General features: G+C 41.6%; 1 protein-coding gene across 5 annotated transcripts in view; it reads right to left on the bottom strand.

Annotated features, from left to right (window-relative positions):
- The window catches only part of LYPD6B (LY6/PLAUR domain containing 6B), a 101792-nt gene extending 86931 nt beyond the window's left edge, over positions 1-14861 (bottom strand). Inside the window, exons 1-2 of one of the 5 annotated variants that reach the window (XM_087881837.1) lie at positions 14315-14449; positions 6368-6442 (exon numbers count right to left, since the gene is read on the bottom strand). The gene's annotated coding sequence lies outside the window, so the exon portion shown is untranslated. Of the gene's footprint in view, positions 1-6367; positions 6443-14314 lie in introns of all 5 variants that reach the window. The other 4 variants (XM_087881839.1, XM_087881840.1, XM_034424890.3 and 1 more) reach the window with 4 other exon arrangements.
- Positions 14862-16239: the final 1378 nt, after the last annotated feature.

The raw sequence follows: 16239 nt of genomic DNA, 5'->3' as shown, positions 1-16239 counted from the left end.
CTAGGATCCAAGCATCGGTTGTCGAGAGTCCCCACCTGAGGTAGAATTGCTGCAGTCGACCTCCGATCGGGCCTGGGAGCAGCGAGTCACTTCCCTCTGCGAGGAGGCCGGTAGGAGGAACCTCGAAAGGGACGCTTTGCTTGGGACTGGTTCCTGGTTCTATCCCGAAAGGAATGTCTGTCCGAAGTACGGTCCGAGGGCTGGGAGTAAGGCCGCTGGTAGAATGAGCCACCTGGTCCCGAGGATGATCGAAAGGACTGTCGCGGGGTATAAGGTGTAAATCTCCGTTCGGAACGGTGAAAGGAGGAAGGCAACACTTTGCGTTTGTCTTTATCCTCTATCAGGATTGGCTCCAGACAAGGGCCGAATAGTGATGGGGCAGTGAAAGGCGCTGAGGCCAATTTCCATTTAGACTTATTATCCGCGCGCCAATTACGGAGCCAGAAAAGGCGTCTGTTGGTTACAGTTGCTGCCATAGCTCGTGAGGCAAATTTTGTTGCTGTTAAGGAGGCATCCGCGGAATATTCTGTAGCTGCCACCAGTTTATTAATATCTTGGTGCAGCCTGGTATCAGTGGGAGGCAACCTCTCTTGTAGCTGGCGGAGCCAAATTAGCGAAGCCCTATTGAAGAACGATGTAGCCGTGGCTGCCTTGATAGCCCAAGCTACCGCTTGGTGCGCCTTACGGAATCCCATCTCCATCTTGCGGTCCTCCGCTTTGAGGCCATCCACCACGTCAGAAGTCAGCATGGAAGAAGTAGACAGGGCAGCCACTGGGGAGTCCACAGAAGGAACGGCAAGTAAGTCCTCCAACTGCGAGTCAGCAGCATAAAGACGTTTGTCAAGGCCGCTTGGGGCTGTCAATGAACCCGGTTGGCCAAAGGCCGACGTGATGACATTGGAGAATAAAGGAGGACAAGGGATAACATCTTTGTCTTGATGAGCCACTTGGAAAAGAGTATCATGTGGGCGTTGAGAGTCAGCGGCTTTGTCAGCAGAACCTTCTGTAATACCAAACCCAGTAGCGACCTTGGCTTTGTGCAGTAAGGATTTGAAGACAGAAGGCCGGAACAAATTCGTGAAGGTGGGTTTTTCGGGGGGAAGATCCTCATCCTCGGAGAATTCGACATCCTCCGGACATATCTCCCCTTCTTCAGACTCGTCCGAAGACGATTCAACAGGACGGTGTTTACTTGTACCTGGAACAGCCTCATCAACAGGAGCCTGATCTTGTGAAGGCTGACAGGTGTTGATTGACTTAGTCATATCCTGTTGAATGCCAGCTGCCAAAATCTTAGCCAGGGCATCCGATAACATAGCGTGAAAGTTCACTGAAGTGTCAGGCGCCTCTGGGCGGAGCCCCGCCGCAGTAGGCGTAAAGGTAGCCTCTGGCTGACGCCTGTGACCCAAGGGGACATCAGAGTGGCTCGAAACATCTGGCAATGACGTAGACACCCCTTTGGAGCGTTGCAAGTTTGAAATATAAGGTCTGGTGGCCGATCCTGAGGTGGATCCAGACTGTAAAGTCCCAGAATTATCGGCAGCGCACTGAGAAGTGTGAGCCTGCCTTGACAGAGCTTCCTGATGCTGTCTGGCCTGTTCAAACTGTTTTTCCAAGGCTTCATGGTGCCTCTGCTCCGCTTTGTTTGAGGAGCTAGACTTTGAAGCCAATTTTGATTTGTGGGTTTTAGATTTTGTTTTCTTTTTGCCTGGCTTATGCTGGGTGGCAGGATAATTGCAGGCGCCTTCAGAATCAGATGACAAGGCTATGTCTGCCATGATGAGAGCAGCAGTCCAGACCGTTATGAGATCAACACCGAGGCTCCCCCAAGGATGATGCCCACAGTGAGGACTCAGGCGGTTAGGGGTAAACTAGGCCCAGAAGCCGCTGGGCTCAACCCCAAAGAAAAGTCAGCAAGTGAACCAGGCCAAGAAGGGGGGGGGGGGATAGCGCCAATCCGCCCTGGGCAGGGATCAGGAACACAAGTCTAGCAAGGTGGCTTATAAGGCCCCAAAAGTCCAACCGTTGCTATCAGGCAAGCCTCTCACTCTCCGTTCCTCTTCTTCTATTTTTTTTTTTTTTTTTTTTTTTTTGAACGCCCTCAAAATGGCGGCCGCCACGCCGTCAGAGTCCCGAAACAAAATGGCGGCCGTCACTCAACTCAAGTACCTCCTGAGGCCTGAATCCGCTGCGGGGAAAATGGCGCCGCTGTAGATCCTGCCTTGCGTCTTCGCCAGCCGGCGATGTGAATTCGGCCCGAAATAGCTGCAAGGCTTGCCTGCGATCCTCCGCTCGCTTTTGAAGGCGCCGCCTGCGCTCTACAGCTGATTTTAATCAACGGAGGCCGCCCGATGAAAGGGCAAGCACTCCGGAGCCGCTCGATCGTCGGAGCTGGGGCGACGGCAGCTTTTCCAGCTCACCAGAAAGCTAGCACGTCGCCAGCGGCTTTAACGGCACGGATCCGCCCAGCCGGGTCGGAATCCGGCGTGCTGCAGACTCGATGGAAATTGAGATAGGCCAGGCGGCTTGGAGCCCAAAGCCCGCCCAAGGCACGCAGCACAGCCGAAATTACACGTAGCAGCTCCTCAGCAGAAGTATAATAGCAGGAAAAATAATAAAATAAAATAATAAAAGCAATGAGAAGGTCAATTTTAAAGGATAGATTAAATCCAATAAGGAGCACTCAAATTGCCAAGTTCTCACAGCAACTGAGTGAGAAAGACAGAAGCTGATTGGTCGAGGTGGGCGTGGCCTGGCAATGAGAAGTGACTAGCACTCAGTTTTCTGCCCAGCAACTAGGAGATACTACCCATCCATGGATTGGAGGAGCAGCGCAATGGAAAAAGGGATGTGTGAGAGGTGCTGCCATGGACTAGGGACAATCAGGCAGGATATGCAAGGGTGCATGTGAGAGTTGCTGTGCACATCAGTGAGGGTTCAAGAGTTACGGCGTAGGTCAGGGAAGATGCAAGGAGGTTCAGAAGGGTGTGAAAGTGCAAGGAGGTGCACAAATGGCCAACATATTGCATGAGTGCAGAAGGATTGGGGAAGGTGCGTGGGTGGGGGAGACTTTTCCCAAGATACTTGCAATCCTTCCCTGTCAACTTCTCCATTGACTTAGTGGAGAACAGGCAGGGAAGGTTGCTAATGATGATCCCATGACTATGGGGGGTGTTGGGACAGCTAGAACTCTGACAACCAGTTGTAACCACCATTCGTTCACCATCGTAATTTAGAATGATCATCAACTGAATAGCTGTAAGTCAAGGATTACCTGTACATAGAAATGATAATGAAAGCAACTCCATATTTTCCATTATTGTTCAATATGTTTTTCTTAACTGGACTAGGAATAATGCTAAATACACATAAACAGAATAGAGTCTTAAGATGAATATTTATTGCAATTATTAGGAGAAAAAAGGAAGATTCTCAAAGCAGACGGATATACTAGATGAGAAGTGCATATTTGTGTTCTGCTGTAGGATTAATTCAAAATGTACCATACTACTATATGTTGTACATGCATACATAGATAATAAAAGGCACACAAAAACACAAATGGTGTAGTTGCCCATGAAAATTCAAATTACAGATGAATAGGGAAATTGAGTTGGAAATCTTTGTTAAATACTTACTGATTTATTACGCTGTTATTTTGTCCAAAAAATAATTTTTTGTGAGTGGATTACAAAAATATCTAAAGAGTTTTTAAAAATATAAAGAGTACAATAATAAATATCACAAACTATATAAAAATGCCTGGAGAAAAGCATTATTTTATTTATAATCATAAATGTAGCTGTGTGGGCAACAAGAATGTTTGCCTGAGGGTATCAATCTATAAATGGTGCCCCACCGTTGAGAAAGACCTCTTCCTTGAAGGCATCTATTTTACTTCGTTTTGTTGCCAAGGAGAACCTTCAAAGAGACTGAAGTGTTCTGGGAAAATACACAGTAGAACTGTGACCTCAACTGAGACAACCAGACCAAAAGGGTATCATTATATCAAAAGTTACTAAAGTCTAAAAGAATTTTTGTTTAAAAAAAGTGCACTTTTTTTTCTCTTTTAGCAAAGAGAGAGTGCAATTTTAAAAAAATCTTTTAGACTTTAGTAACTTGATATATTAAGGGACACGGTGGCTCAGGAGCTAAGACGCTGAGCTTGTCGATCAGAAGATCGGCAGTTCAGTGGTTCGACTCCCTAGTGCCGTGTAATGGGATGAAGCTCCCCTTACTTCTCCCAGCTTCTGCCAACCTAGCAAGTCGAAAGCATGTTAAAAAATGCAAGTAGAAAAATAGGGACCACCTTTGGTGGGAAGGTAACAATGTTCCGTGCGCCTTTGGCATTTAGTCATGCCGGCCACATGACCACAGAGACGTATTTGGACAGCGCTGGCTCTTCAGCTTTGAAACAGAGATGAGCACACACACACACACACACACACACACACACACACACACGAGAGTCGGGAACGACTAGCACATATGTGCAAGGGGAACCTTTACCTTTACCTTTAATTTGATATAATTTTAGCAAAGGTCATCTCAAAGGGTTATCAAAGCAGTTCTGCTCCAAAAACAGGTACAAAGCTCCAAAAAATGAATTGTATCCAAAAAATGAGGGGTCCTTGGTGCTCTCTGAGCTTGGTTGTTTTCTTGCAGACATTTCATTACTGAAACTAGGTAACATCATCAGTATGATGATGAAATGAATGAAACCATTAGCAAGAAAACTTGCTTAGAGACCAACCACCAAGGTCTCCTCACTTCAACACTGAGCTGCAAATATACTGCTTTAATAGTATCCAATAGTGCCTAAGCTGGTTAGCAACCATTCTTATTCAAGAAAATGGTTATTAACAGCGATCCTCTAGTTTCTATTACTTTTGAGTCTAAGTGAAGTTTCTTCAGGATTGGCTTTTTTGAAAGAGGTTCTTTTCTGGCAAAAAGGAGAGAATAACCCTCATATTTTGAGATGCATGATACAGTATACACTCCATGTAATTTACCAGGAAGACTCTATAATTATATGCAGGATCCCTTGATGGCATTTTTAAAAATCCTTTGTTTTTCTCTCTCTGGTCCCTCTCTTGTGAATCTACAACCCTGGACCCTAACATTATGCCTGGCTGTTTCTGGAAATGACAGGTGTGCCACTTAGTTTTTTAATGATTAAGTATTCAGCTGGTCCTCAACTTACAGCCATTTGTTTAGTGACAAAATTACAATGGCACTGAAAAAAAGGGACTACAAGTCCATGGATAAATGACTGCCACAGCACCCTCAGGACTACATCATCAAAATTCAGGCATTTGGCAATCAGCATATATTTGCAACAGCTGCAGCCTCTGGGGTCATCTGTTCGCCATTTGTGACCTTCCCAGCTGGCTTCCCACAGGCGAAGTCAATGGGGGAAGTTGGGATTTGCTTAAAAAGTACATAATTCAGTGTCAAAAATCACATAATGCAGTGATTTAATTAACAACCATGGCAAAAAAAAAAGTTGTAAAATCAGGGGCAATTTACTGAAGAACCCCTCCTTGCTAGGCAATAGAAATTCTGGTCCCAATCCTGGTCATAAATCGAGGAATACCTGTATCAGAGATATTTTATGGAAGGAGGAAGAGCAGAAACTTGGACTTTCTGATGTCATGTTGAGATTATTTGGATGTTGCCCTTGCGATCGGTCAAACCCAAAATCTTTGTAACTACTCTCACAATCTGTACACATTTTCACCTGTGCTCTTTACTTTTGAGGTGTTATCCAAGTTTGTTTACAAATAATAAATGTATTCCAAGAAGCTCATAGGGCAAATGTGTGTAAGTTATGTTGGCATGAAGGATACAGCAGATGTTCTATGGCATGTTGAGAGCCACATTCTGTAAGTGGCAGAGCTGTGACTGAGTTTTGTGGGGCTCTAAATGGCTTTACGGGAAAGAAGAGCACCTAGACCACGGGTGTCAAACTCGTGTAGTCATGGCGGCATCACATGACATATCACGACTTTTCCCCCCTTCGCTAAGGGGGGGGCAGCATGTGACACAGCTAGCCCACGGGCCGCGAGTTTGACACCCCTGACCATCTGCAATGTTTAAAAAAAAATGTTTTGCTCCTTAAATATCAACAAAATCTCTCCAAAAGGGAGGCTGAACTATTTAATACTACCTATTGTGGAGGCTGCTGAAGGAATACTGGATATGCCATCCTTTAGGTGACATTTTTGCACCTCTTTTGTATAAAGTTTCATTCATGAATTTATGGTCAAAGAGCAAAGTAACATGAGGGTGTTAAACTCTTCTCAGAAAGATGTGAACCTAGAAAGATCAAGGAAAGGAGAAACATGAATTAAAAGAAATTGCTTACCTACGCTCATTTTGTATTCCTTGTGTAACAGTAGTAGACAATTTGCTTGATTAGCAATGTTTTAAGTCCCTGAAACTGAGAACAATGCAACATTTCAATCCATGTGACGTTCAAAAGCAACCCGGATGAATTTATAGTGTTAACTATATTTGGATTTATTCTGTGTTATTACTATTTATTACTATTACTATATTAAGTCTCCTTATCAAATCTCTTTATGCCCCATCCCTTGCCATCAGATTATTAGATTCTCCTTATTTATGAGTGTCAAATGATGCTTAATATTTTCCGAAGAAAGAGACTAAACCAACTTTAAGTAACATATTTGTATTTTGCCTTGTTTAAAAGCCATTACCCCTGTTTATAGCCATATATCAGATAGGAACCAGTCATTAAATGAAATGTCCTGATTTTCTGTAGAAAGACATAACAGTTGCATTAAAATCGCAGTGCTTCCTGAAAACTGAGATTACGCAACTAATGTATCTCTGTCAAAATGTTATCACTGAGGTTTTGCACAAATTATGATACATTTCAGTATGTGTACGATCAGATGAACAGTAACATATATCAGGGAAGCCAGACACAAACCAATTCTTTGAGCGGAATTGCAAACTGCCAAATAAGTAGCCACCCCAATCTTTTTAAAATTTAATATTGACAAGAACTAGACATTTATAGTTATAAATAACTTTAAAATGAAAAGCTGCACCAGAATCACACACACACGGTGCAGACTGTTCAGATAGGCCTAAGACTGTTCAACACTTAGTGGCAGGATGTACAGTGCAAGCAGGAATAGCATACATTGAATGTCACAACCAAGTGATTGGCATTGTATGCACAAACATCTGCACAAAGTATGGGCTAAACCTTCCCATGTCAAATGGGAGTTCTCAAAGAAGGTTGTGCAGAACAAGAGGTCTAAAATTCATTGGGACTTCCAGATCCAGATGGAAAGGCAGGTACTGGCCAATCGACCAGACCTTACGGTACTAGACAAGGATCAGAAAATAGCAGTGGTGATAGATGTAGTGGTGCCAAGTGACAGGAACATCAGGAAGAAGGAGTATAGAAAGCTGGAAACACACCAGGACCTGAAGAAGGAATTAGAGGCGATATGGAAAGTCATGGCCAAAGTGGACCCAGTGATGATCCCACTTGAGGCTGTGACTCCTAAGCTGGGAGAGTGGCTTCAACAGATCCCAGGAACAACATCAGAACTCTCTGTCCAGAAGAGTGTAGTGCTAGGGAAACCTCAGGAGAAAGTATTATTCTGGTAATATATTGAAACAAATACCTGCCAAAATGTAGACTAGACTTAAACATGGCTCAATAACATGATGAAATCTTACTAAGTTTATTTGATCTCCATTCTCTCAAAATTTGTAAAATCCGTAGAAGCATATCTTTCATTATTTTTGTAGCTATTATATACTTCCCCCCCCCAAAAAAATTATCCCTTTATTATTTTTATAAATGACTCAAAGTAGCAGACATATCCAATACACTTTCCTCCTCCTATTTTTCCCACAACAACCCGGTGAGGTGACTTGGCCCGAGAAAAAGTGCCTGGCCCAAAGTCCCCCAGTGGGCTTTCATGACTAAAGAAAGACTAGAATTTGTTTGGTTTCTAGCTTGCTATCTTAACCACTAGACCTAACTGGCTCTCATTTTAAATTGTTGTTTTTTTTTTGTTTTTTGTTTTTTGAAGAGAAAAAGCAGCCTATAAATCAAATTTAAAATATATCGGGCCAAACTCTGTTAAATATATGCTAATTCCTTTGATAACCCTAACCCACATAATAGTATTGCTAATAACTACATAATTACAATTACAATTAAAAGTAATTATGGTTGTGCAAACATGTGATCTCTGTAAAGATTTAATTTCACATGCTAGTAAAATAATGCTCAGGATCATCCAACACAGATTGAAGGCTCCATGGAAAGGGAGATGCCAAATGTCCAAGCTGGTTTTAGAAATGGCAAAGGAATAAAAGAAAATGCTGTTGATGTTTGCTGGAAAATCAAGAAAGCCAAAGAATACTAAAAAGAAATCTGTACATGCTTCATTGATTGCAGAAATGCCTTTGATTTGATTGATCATGGCAAGTTGTGGAATATCCTCAGAGAAATGGGAATCTTGAATATCTCATTGTCCTCATGCAACACCTACACAAAGGACAGAAAGCCATAGTCCAAACTGGATAGAAATCAGCAAAGGTGTGAGGGAAGGCTCCATATGCTGTTGTTCGTTCAATTTATATACAGTATTGGTTATTGATTGAGGAAAACTGTTTTGAAAAAAATCTGGTGTGGTTTTAAAATTGGAAAAAGAAATAAAGATAGTCTAGAGAATGCAGATGACACTAATTTGACGGCCAAAAATGCAAGTGATATGGAAGTTAAAAATAAATAGAACCAAACAACAGTTTGGTAAGTAGTTGGGCAACCAGACCCAGGCTGACAATGCAGTTACTAAAGTAATAAATAGCTTCTGCCTTTTTAAAATCAATTATCAATGATAAAGGAACCAGTCATCAAGAAATATCCTACAGGCTAGCACTTGGTAGAAGAGCCATGAAGGCCTTGGATGAATGCCAAGATCTACCTATACCTATGAAATCCAGAATGATGCAGGCAGTGGGTTTTTTTTCTACTGAAATGAAAGCTGAACTTTGAGGAAACAGGATAGAAAGACTATTGATGTTTTTGAACTTGTGGTGAAGAAAACAAATAAAAATACCATGGATAGCTAAGAAAGCAAACAAATGAACAGGACAAATCAGTCCAGACTTTTCATTTGAGGTACAGATGATCAGAATGAAATTATCATATTTGGCTATGATGACTCAATTCCCTTGAGAAGTCTATAATGCTGGGAAAGGCAGGAGGAAAAATAAGATGTCCAACAGCAAGGTTACAGCAGCAATGGGTGCCTGTTGGAAGACTTGAAGTAGAAGAGAGTTCATTCCAGAGGAGGTGTATTTTGGTGTTTGCTACGAGTCAACACTGATGTGATGGCACATAATCAAATCAAATATTTGATAGGGCACTACAATCTGATTTAAGCAAATAGACACTTAGCATTTATTCAAGATTCAGCCCAGCCAAGATTCAATGAAACCATTTCTGGGGCACTTACTACATGCCTGCACTTTAGTTGGCATTTCTCTCTTGGTTTGTTTATTTGGTTCTGTGTTTTTTGCTTAGTCAACATGCTGCATTGAATTGTTCCTTTGATCTGACATGATGAGGCTCCAAAAAGTGATGCTGTTTCACAAAGACCGAATACTAATTACATACCCAGGTACAAGGGTTACACCCAGGAGATAAACTATGGGCGCATTTCTAATGAAGGCTGGGATTCAAATAGCTACTTTTGGCACAAAGCAAAGTTTTTCATATGTCTTGGGGAAATTTTTAATATTCTTTGACATCATTTTGTCTCTTTTTCAGACACATACCATTTATTTTCCCTATCATAATTTCTAAAACTCCAGTTTCAATGGCAGATTTTCCATGTGGCATAAAGGAAGGATATACATAGATGTAAATTTAAATGTAAAATTGTAGATGTACAACTTTAACCTTGGACTGTCTACTGTTGACCTCACCCCATTCCTAAGAGGTCTGTAAGGGGCGTGCATAAGGGCACCAACATGCCTACCGTCCCTGTCCTACTTTCCCCATTTATTCGTATCCTTATCCTGTATTCATGATCATGTTTATATTTATATCTGTTATCTTATAAGTGTTTGACAAATAAATAAAATAAAATAAAATAAAATAAATAAAGTAGAAATGCATAATATTGGGATCCTGGCCAAAGCATTTTATCAAGTGAACCAAAACAAAGGAATCAGATTGTGAAATCATATTTCCTTGTGGGAATCAAGAAGGAACCCATTTTCAGAAAGATTGATTTCGAGATAAGTATTTCTCCAGTACTGTATAAAATACTTGCAATGTATCTTCCCACATCCAGATGTTACTTTGCTCATCTATCATATTTGATTTATAGTTTGCCTTCAGGATTTTTGTTTCCTAATAAGTGTATGAGTCACTTTCAAATTCAGAGACAATCCACTCCTTCTTACAAGTCTAAATTCATGAATTTCATGCGTTCAATCCTAAACATCTGATAAAGCTGGTCCGTTCCAGGTTTTCATGCTCCCAGAAGGAATGTTAACATTTCCTTTTCATTAACTAAGAAGATTTACTTCTAATCTGTTACTTTGAAGTAACTTCTGTTTTGATTTATGCAGAGCAGATGCTACTGTAGTGTCTTTTTAAAAAATCGCTGAGCTTGAAAGACTAATGGGTAGACATCTCTAAGGGATCTTATTCAACCAACATACTGTATGTGTCTTAAAAGATGGAGAAAATAACCAAGTCAAAGACCATAGGTTTCAGAAATCATAGTATAGTCAAGATGTATCATAAACTGGTATGATTTTCTGTTTTCTTTTTCATTATAATGGGCAATTTATTGGGTTTTAATGTAAACCATGGCTAGCATGATACATAAATCAGCCAATTCCAGAAACTGTGCTCCAGAGATTTTCTTCTTTTTTGAGCCATCCTTTGGTTCTATTTGTTTCTGCTGCTTTTTGTCCACTGAAGTAAAAAAACTCACTAACTGGAAGTGTGAGGGGATCATCATAAATATATTCAAATTTTAACTTCCGCCTTTATATTTAACTGCACTTTTAAATGGTCCAATATGGTTATTTCAAATACTGAATTATTATCCAATGGTGCCTTTCTTCAAACATGGGATCTGGGGCAATTGCTTCCTTATTAAAAAAAAAAAAACCAGCCAGTTTGAGCTAATGGTTAAGACTGTGAGTTCAAGTCCCATCTTAGCCATGAAAGCCAGCTGGCTGATTTGGGGACCAGTCACCCTCACTTAGCCCAAACCACTTCACAGGGTTGTTGTGAGGAAATGTTCGCCGCCTTGTGTTACTTGTAAAAATAATAAAGATGGTATACAAATTAAATAAAGATGAAAACAATATGTGAGTCTTTCCAGTATTAGATAAAATTGATAACAGAAGGCAAAAAGGATAACAGATCTTTTAAGGGATCCACTTAATCTTGCTGTCAATTTCCTCAGAGATTCAGTGGAATATCCAGTGCGGTTCGTTAAACAGTTCGTTAAAAGTCTCTTTTTTTAATCTTTGGCACAAAAAAAACCCAAAAAACCCCCCTAAGGACAGGTTTTATGGAGGAATAGGGAAAGAATCTTTTTTGGGTACATCCTTCAGATCTGAGTTGAACAGAAGTATATTTTACATTGTTTTTTTTTTTTTTTACTTTATGCTTCAAGTAAGCAAATGAAATAGGGTTCTCTTTTTTTGGAGTGGGAGCTGTTTCCCTAAATAAAATATTAGTGCTAAAATGATAGATTTAAGTCTAAAGTTTTATTAATTGTCTACTATTACATTTGATTAGTGCTTAATAAACATCGTGTTGTCTGGGTTGTTTTGTTTGCTTAACAATACAAATTATATTTCTAATCTTTACCCCTTTTTTCCAGCCATTGATAAAATAAATTCCATGTTTGGTAGTATTCTTTATCTTCTTTCTGTTTAATCTTCAATGTAAGTCTGTCCATTTATGCACAGTCCAACATCTTAATTATCTCTTCATCTAGTGATATTTCTTCATTTTCCCAATGCTGCGCAAATACAATCCTCTTATTTTTCTTTATATTTCTACAATTCCGGAGTTTGGAATCTCATTTTTAATGGTAGCCCTCAAAGCTAATTCCAGTAAATTCCAATAAAATCTCAGTTAATAACTGCAACTCCCAAACACATTCCATTTTGCCTCCACTGGAAGTTTTTTAATATCACACATTATTGATGGTCTTGGAGTAGTCCTAGCAGAATTTATAAATTATTTTGAACTTGAATCCACCCTATTCATATAAGATACTGTTTGAAATATGATTGCCCTATTAATTAATTGGCCAGGCTCCTATACCTTTTTTAGACCTATACACACAAGCATAATTCAATTCGTAGACCTTTTCTGCAATAAACTTGCAGCCATGGAATTAACTTCACCTGTTGAATTCCAGCCTATTGTGCAAGTGTTAAAGGTACTAGATGCTAAACCAAGCATTCCCTACATTGAACAGTTGTAATCAACATCTGTTCAGTTGCATCTCTTTTTAACAAACCATGAAACGAAAAAGGCAGCTATCAGTTTCACATCATTGACTAACACTGTAATTCTGGTTGTGTTCACACTGAGTCATTGTTTGCTTAACCACAGAACATCAAATAACTGGCTGCATTCATACAATATGTTAAGTCAAAACCAAGTATCACAAGTATCACTTTGTGTTGTGTGAACTTATTTTGTGAATATACGATACTAAATTAGATTTCCTCAACCTGATGTTCTCCAGATGGGCTGGACTAACTTTACAGTTGAGGGGAAAATGGGACACATCTAAGAGGGTGCAGATTGAAGAACCATATAGGTTGAACTAGAGATGAACTTTGCTCAAAACCAACATGAAGACAAATCTCATGTTATAGAAAAGTAAGCCTTTCCTGCCCTAATAGTCCAGGATAAAGCTAGCTGGTATAGATGCCAGATGAAGAATTAGGAGGAACAAAAGAGGTGAGGATAGACACACAGTCTAGCTAGTCAAAATAATATTGACGTACTTTCTCCACCCTGAAGATGGAATGCAGTTCAATGGATGTGCATTAAAAATTATTTCCAGCCCACTTTACAAGTCCACACACTTTTCACACACACTCAGAATGAACCCACCAGAAGGCACCAGGATCACACTGGCTCTCCTTCAACACACCTAGCCTTTCTGCAATGACCTACGTTCTGCAAGCACTATGTTGGCTTGGGCCAGCCTTTCCCAAACTGGCTGCAAAGGGAAATTTGGCAGGTGGGAGCGGGGATCTGAGGCATCTGGAAAGCACTAGGTTAAGGGCAGAATGGTTGAACTGTACAAACTCTACTGAAGCTCAAATATTTCGATCACCTAATGAGAAGAGAGGACTCCTTAGGAAAGACCCTGATGTTGGGAAAGATTGAAGGCAAAAGGAGAAGGGGATGACAGAGGATGAGATGGTTAGATAGCGTCATCAGTACAGTGAGCAAGAAGTTTGGGCAGACTCAGGGAGACAGTGTGGAAAGTCTTGCCTCCAGAAGTTTCGTTTCATTTTAATCTATGCTGATTAGAGTACATTTAAAGTGACAATAAAGTTATTGTGCTAAGTTGTGGATGTTCCAACACTGGAAGTTTTAAAGAAGTGATCGGACAACCTCTTGTCTGAAGCGGTATAGGGTTTCCTGTCTGAGCAGGGGGTTGGACTAGAAGACCTCCAAGGTCTCTTCCAACTCTCATTGTGGAGGACAGGGGGACCTGGTCCACGGGGTTTCGGAGAGTTGGACCCCAGTTAGCGACTGAACAACCACCTTTAACTCTACACCATTGGAAAAGGGAGGCCCGCTCAGCCCACATTTCCTGCCCACGGAGACAAAATGCTGAGGGAAAGGCTGACCGAGGCAGTGGTTCCCTTCAGGCTGATCCTCTTCAATTGGAGATGCCAGAAGACTCAACATGGCACGTGCCTCCTGCCAAGCAGCTTCCGATCTTTTAAAGGATTCCGGCCTTCATCGGCTCCCGAGAGGGAACTTCATTTAAATTGGGATCCCGCCCGTTTCAACAAGTTTGCATAAAGATTTCTGCTCGGTACCCCCCCCCTCCCCGCCGTCCCGTCGAAGCCAACAGGGCTGGTGGGGAAAGCCGACCCCTTCGCGGTCAAGCTCGGGACGCCTGAGGGTTCCTTTTATCCGGCCGCGGAGGAGCCCCAAGAGACCCACCCCCCCAAGCCGCAAACAAGCCGGCCAAGGCAGCTTTCCTCGCGAGTTCGCGCCCACCCGCCGCGGCTCCCCACTCACCAGCGCTGCTTCCGCTCGCTTTCGACGCCTCTCCTCAGTTCGAGAGCAGCGCCACAGCGCGGGACGGCAAGCCCTCCGCCGACAGGGAAGGGGCGAGGCGGAGGGCCGTCGAAGGCGCTCGCCTCGCGCGCTGCTGGGGCGGGGTTTTACCTGCCCGGGAGGGAAACCTGCAAGGCGGGTCTCCTCCCTGGCGAAGAAATCCGTGCGCTGGAGAAACTGTAGGGGGCACCCACCCCGCCCCCGTTCACCTCGTCCCGGTCCCAAATTTGAACCGCCTCTTGTAAGGCGTCTTGTGCTGGCAACGGCAACTTTTGGTCTCCGAAGAGCCTTTTGGGGGAAGCACGAAGGAGCGCGGCAGGGGCGGTCCGTGTCGCCTGAAAGTCAAGTGGGGTGGAAGGGGCAACTAGCAGCCGCGACCGCGTTTCGCGAGCGGGAGAGGTCAGAAGCTCCGGCTCTCCGTTTAGCTTGAGGGGTCTAGTACTAAATGAATCGGGTCAGGGCTCCTGATTTGGGTACTTTAGCTGTTCAGGAGGCGGTTTGAAAAGCCGCCCCCCCCCAACTTACAACAGTTGGGTTAGTGACCGTTCAGTTACAATGTCACTGAAAAAAGTGATTTATGACCATTTTTTCACACTTAATGACTCTTGCAACATCCCCATGGTCATGTGATTTATATCTAGATGCTTGCTAACTGGTTTAGATTCATGACAGTTGCAATATCCCAGAGTCACTTGATCACCTTTTGCAACCTTCTGACAAGCAAAGTCAATGGGGAAGTCAGATTCACTTAACAACCATATTACTAATTTAATAATTTCAGTGGCAAGGAAAGTGGTAAAATGGGGCAAAACTCACTTAACAAATTTCTGATTTAAGAAGATGCATTTTTGACTCCACTGTGTTCGTAAATTGAGGACTACCTGTAAGTAAGTGAAGGAAGGAAGGGGGGACGGAGGGAATTGATTGATTGATTGCTGGCTGTCATTACAAGATAGCAGAATAGCTAATATCAAGATTCAAACTTGCTTAGAAGATGGCCGTTCCCATAATTCTTTTAAGATTTCCCTGCAGTAGCTTCTGCCAAACCTGAAAACGATTTGGCAGAAATGGATCTAGTTATAAGTTGTATCCCATCCTTTGCCAGCCAAATGTATTTTTAGTGGCTTAGACCATTTCATCTGATCCATTCTTAATTTATACCTGCTCCTGTTTTAACATGTTTTTCTGGAGTTTTTTTCCCATTTTCTAATTTGCTACTACTTGCAACTGAAGAATATTGATAATAAAATAGGAGTATCAATAATTTGTAAGACATGAAATAGAGAGAAGCCTCTTAATACAGCTCTTCAGTGAGAATGCAGACAATATATGATTTTATGCATGCATCTGTGCTTTTGTTTACATAATAGAAAAAAAATCAGCCTTGAGAAAGTGTCATGTTAATTTTAAATATACAATGTGTACTGGTACACAGAAATAATATAGGAAAGAAAAATTAAAAATTGTTTTAGCTATGAAAAATAAAGGCATATTTTAGCAAAAGCATATAGTTATAATTGTTCATAAATTTAGTTTTTTTATGGGAGTTTCCCCTAATCTAATGATTAATCCCAGAACACTTTGATTAAATTGTCAACAGCCTGCCACCTAGTGGAAATGAAGCAGTCTGTATGGAGCAGTAGAAATTACAGAGCACAAGCGGACTAATAAATATTTGAACCTGGGCTAGGAATGATGCTGTAAAGCTCCTGCTCTTTTTTAAGTATCTCTATTGCTAACATTCATATAGGAAATGCTTCTGCTTGAATTTTGGAGAGTGATAGATTTAATCTGAAAGACTTGGGTAGGCTTCAATCTCAAAGTTGGTCTAGTAGCTAAGGAATCAGGTCAGAAAATGGGAGACTGTGAGTTCTAGTCTTACTTTA

Source organism: Pantherophis guttatus, chromosome 1, assembly GCF_059756535.1.
Source record: "Pantherophis guttatus breed Tessera chromosome 1, ASM5975653v1, whole genome shotgun sequence".
NCBI lineage: Eukaryota > Metazoa > Chordata > Lepidosauria > Squamata > Colubridae > Pantherophis > Pantherophis guttatus.
The sequence above is the reverse complement of the archived record's forward strand: the minus strand, read 5'-3'. Positions and strand labels throughout refer to the sequence as shown.